Consider the following 4,663-nt stretch of genomic DNA (forward strand, 5'->3'; position numbering starts at 1 on the left):
AGTGGCTTTTCATGTTTTGTAGTGTGTTCTAAGTTGTAAATAAAAGAAACAGATTGCACACTCATAACTCCTATGCAGTCTTTTTATTTTAACTTCTATAGATCAAGTATTTCAACAAATCTGAAGGTTTGAGCCGTGAAAATAAATGAACTGAGACCAGCAAATGTCCATCTGTTTAAATGAATTGTGGATGATTTTTTTTGCAGGAACACTGAAAATATCAGATGGTATTACAGTTCATGCAAAACATCTCAACTAAAGAGAGAACAAATCAGCCAACAACTCTGCAAAATTAAAACAATGACTGGAATATCTATCAAGATGGCTGATGTCAGATAATCTAACAGCCTGGAAATATATTTGGCTAACAGACAACAGCGTAGTCACTTCTGGTAAGAGTGACCTGGTACAGTAAGCTGGTCACTGAAGACACCTCAAAACCTCATGATAGCAGCTATGTTTGATGATGCAAATAATGAAACAGTGTTAAATACTTTGTGTCACCAAATCAGTTTTAATGATCATTATAAGAGACATTACTTATGCCAGCCTGTTGACCAAGATACTTGATATCTGAAAGTCTATCAACCTAGATCAGGGGTGGGACATTTTTTTTCCAGAGGGCCATACTAACTTACATAATATAAAGTAAGCGAAGTGCAACACATTGGACTGATAACTGCCAGGATGTCAATATCGCAAGGGCTAAACTCTTCAAATCAGGAAAGTGTTCTGAGAGAGACCTTCCCCCAAACAAAGACTGCTTGCATAAACATATCCAGCGGGCAAACTATCAGGCTGCAGTACACAGAAGGAGCCTTGAGTGTATGCCAGACATCCCTCCTCCCATAAGGCATGGCTGGAAGATGACAGGAGATGTCTATGAAGTAGACTGGATGACACTTCCGCCAGCTCCAGAGGCAATACTGGAGCTTGTGCATTGCTCCTGTAAAAAAACAAAATGTGTTAAGGGTAGATGCACATGTAAACTGCATGAGCTGCCATGTACAAACCTGTGCCAATGCATAGACTGTGACAATGGGTCATTTGAAGATGACTAGGCCTACATGGCTTGATCCCTCTGTTCAGGCAGTGGTCTATGAGAAGAAGACACATTAAAAAAGTACCGTAAATGAGGGCAGGAATTATACTAAGGCCAAAAAGCCAGCGCAATGGATGCCCTGGAGGGTGGCCGTAATAGCCCTTCTACCGACACAGCCAGTTTTGCATCCTGTTTTGAACAACAGGCCATTGTGTCCTTAAAAGAAAGTTGTGGATTTCTTTAGCAGTCTGAGCCATTTGACATGTGTGCTGTATCACACTGCAGCACTTAATATGTCCTAAAATGACTTAATTGCCAGCCTGCTACATAATATAGGATTGTTTATTGCAAAATATTATTACTATTACTACTATTTTCATATTACTACTACTATTCCTATACTATTATGTGTTTTGTAATGCTATACATGTGATCTATATGATCAGAAGGAATAAAGTGTTCTGAAAGAGACCTACCTCTAAAGAAAGACTCCTTGCATATTTATGAAGTGGGCTAGCTAGATGACACTTCTGTCAGCTCCATACTGCAGCTTGTGCATTGCTCCTGTAACAAACAAACAAACAAACGACTGTGACAGTGGTTAATTTGAAGATGCCCAAGTATGCCTACTTGGCTGTGTGTGAGGACTCCTACAGGAGGAAATCTTTCTGTATGAAGAAGTCTGTAGACCTCTATGCATATTTCCTTGGCTATATACGTTCTATAATAGTGACACTTAAAACCAGACAATTACTGCTAAACGAAATTTAATTACACTGTTCTTTAAACTTACCTGGTTAACGTATATCACGCATACATGTAGTGTTGTTGTTTTGGATATCTTTTAGCTGTTAGCTCTCTATATCAAAGGCAAAATCAATACAATCCGCTAATGCTAAAGTTCCCACACGCTTCAGAAATTCAGGTTATTTTCTACCCCATGTAAGGTGAATAAAGTTACATTAATTTGAGAACACGAACATCAGATAAATGAGATATATAACGGTAACGTTAGATACAAGCCATGTGCATTCACTCGTGCATGATGCTAGCGAGCGAGCGCTATTTGGAAGCGCTGACGCTCCTTTTACACTTAATATAACCCTCGCCAAACATTTGAACAAAATGTACAAGAAGTAGCAAACATTTTCCAATAACATTAAACCATGGATGTATTAAAATAACTTACCATCACATGTCTGTGCTCTTCTCCGTTCGTGTCCAGCTGATTACCCAAATAAACAACAGCTGTGCTCACTGCTCAATGTAGCTCAATCTGATAGGCGAACGAAATCTCTTTGTCAGTATCTCAGCGTGCTATTGGTTCAACCGGCCAGTAGGTCGCAGCGTTTGCCTGCAAATGTAACGTACTTAACAACCATGGTTTTAGATAGGCTCGCACAATTTTCGAGTGGCAACAAACAGAATGTGATTAAGACGAATATAATCTTAGAAACTTTAGAGCGCTGGGTTCTCCCTCGATGAGGATCATTGCTTTCAAGAACTAAAGCAGATACGCCGCCTGGGCCCATCGCCTAAGTTGGGTTATTTAAAGCATATGAAGTGGATTGCATGGCAACACCAATCAATTCGGCATACATTTAATACACTGCGCAGTTGCTCATACAATGACTATTACCAAAATGCTCTGGTCTGCGAGGCCCTCTAGTGGACTAGGCTCCAGGCGGCTGCCTGTTCTGCCTGGTTCAAGATCCGCCTCTGACTATTACACAACATAAAACCCGGCTCTCCTCGCCCTTTTGACGAGCGGCGAAAACGCCATGTATTTGAATGGAGTTTGGCGAACAGAGTTTAGCCGACTCACGCCTGCATATAACGTTACGAATTACGTTTTCCCTCTCACCACGATTCGCTTTTATCGCATAATTATATTTAAAATCCAGCTCTTACCTCTTAGCGCGGAGAAATTCTCTGAATAGGCAAAAAATACAATACAACTTGTGTGTGTGACTCTGTGAGTTCGTCGGCAGAAAAATGGCAGCTCTGTGTGTTGTGCGTGGGTGGGGCTAGTGTCCAGCTGATCTGACACAAGCAAAGAAAGAAAAAAAAACGCCCTCCTGATGTCAGACCCCGCCCCAAATCCGACTCCGCCCGATTCCGCGGGCTGCAGCGAGGACCCTCTCAAGTGGACCGCGCTGCAGTAACCTCGCGTCACCAGGCTCTTCTCGGCGAGAAAGAGCCTGGCTCCCGCCCACAATTGATTTTGTCACCCTACTGGTTCCCGCCTAGAGCCCGCCCTAGACCGGATGGCAGCGTTTCTAGCTCGTCAACTTTCACGTTAACTTGACAATTTGACCCAAGTATCAGAATCCTCTTTCACCGTTTTGACCGGTGTGTCAGGCGGTGGTGGCGGAGATGCCATATTGCATAAACGTTTTGTTTGATGTAACGCTAGCTTTGTTTTGATCAGACTCTAGTTTAGGTAACATCACCGCGTCAAGCTAACGGCAACAAAGACGTTGTTAGGCGCATTGCCATCCGGTGTTAATTCTGGGTCCGGGGTTTACGCCCCCATGACAAAAAGCGGGGTGGAAGGTGCCCAGACTAGCGCTGCAGAGACTATTGTCTCATTTGGCGCTGCCAGCTGCTGTCAGTAGTGTCACTCACCATCACATCACTCCCTCCACTCCTGAAAACACAGACGGAACCGCTGGCAGCCTTCGTATGGTTGCTTCAGAGAAAGGTGAGTGAAAGTAGCTAACTTAACATTGTGTTAACTGTGACAGAAAGAGGCTATTCACGTCACTTCTCTTTGTCAGAAGGAGAGGGGGGAATCATTAGCGTTAGTAGGCTGTTTACATAACTTTTTAGAGCAGAGGTTCTCAAATGTTTTTCAGCCAAGGACCTACAAGATAGAAAATATACCGGGGACCCCTTCATTCTGATTTGTGATTTTGGGCTAAGCTTAATTGTTTCCACGGTAACGTGCTTGACTTTTAAATTGATAGGTTTGTTAGATTAGAATGTAATCCATGAAACATTTTAGATTTAAGTCTAGAGCATAGTGTGTCTGTGTGCGTGCGTGCGTGCGCGCGTGCCTGTGTTGGTACCGCTAGTGCTGGGTGATAATTCAATGTTATTGTTTTTCATTGATATGAACAATGTATTTTTTTCTCAATGTGTTGCTGGTTCGAGCCAAACACCTCAGAGTCGCATGCCATCGTCATGCAAATGGCCTTAGTACGTCAGGCACTCAGCTTCTTTGACAACAGGTAGGGGTGTGTATAACTATTTAAAATAATTAGTTTTTGTTTTCACTCTTGTCATTGCTACTTGATTCTTGACTGTAATTTGTACCATCATACTTGTCCATTTTTATTTATTGTTATGTTGTATGTATATTGTTTGTTGTACTGTTATGAGCACATGTCTGTTCTAATGTACACTTGTCTGTTTGAAAAAAAAAAAAAAAAAGTAGGGGTGTGTGTGTGTGTGTGTGTGTGTGTGTGTGTGTGTGTGTGTGTGTGTGTGTGTGTGTGTGTGTTTGTGTGTGTGTCCTTGTTTGTGGTGTGTCTCTTGTTGTCTTTTTCTCTCTCCCAGCTATAAGAAGTGAATGAATGCATGCATGTATGCGAATATTAATGACAGCTAATGGTAGAA

At 42.1% G+C, this 4,663-nt stretch overlaps 1 long non-coding RNA gene across 1 annotated transcript; it reads right to left on the bottom strand.

The window, feature by feature from the left end:
* Nucleotides 1-353: 353 nt before the first annotated feature.
* On the bottom strand, nucleotides 354-2,558 carry LOC310780408. The gene is made up of 3 exons (XR_014552928.1): nucleotides 2,232-2,558; nucleotides 1,519-1,606; nucleotides 354-1,097 (listed from the first exon to the last, which is right to left on the bottom strand). It is a non-coding gene; the product is annotated as an uncharacterized lncRNA (long non-coding RNA).
* Nucleotides 2,559-4,663: the final 2,105 nt, after the last annotated feature.

Source organism: Poromitra crassiceps (assembly GCF_964638095.1).
Source record: "Poromitra crassiceps genome assembly, chromosome: 8".
Classification (NCBI taxonomy): Eukaryota; Metazoa; Chordata; class Actinopteri; order Beryciformes; family Melamphaidae; genus Poromitra; species Poromitra crassiceps.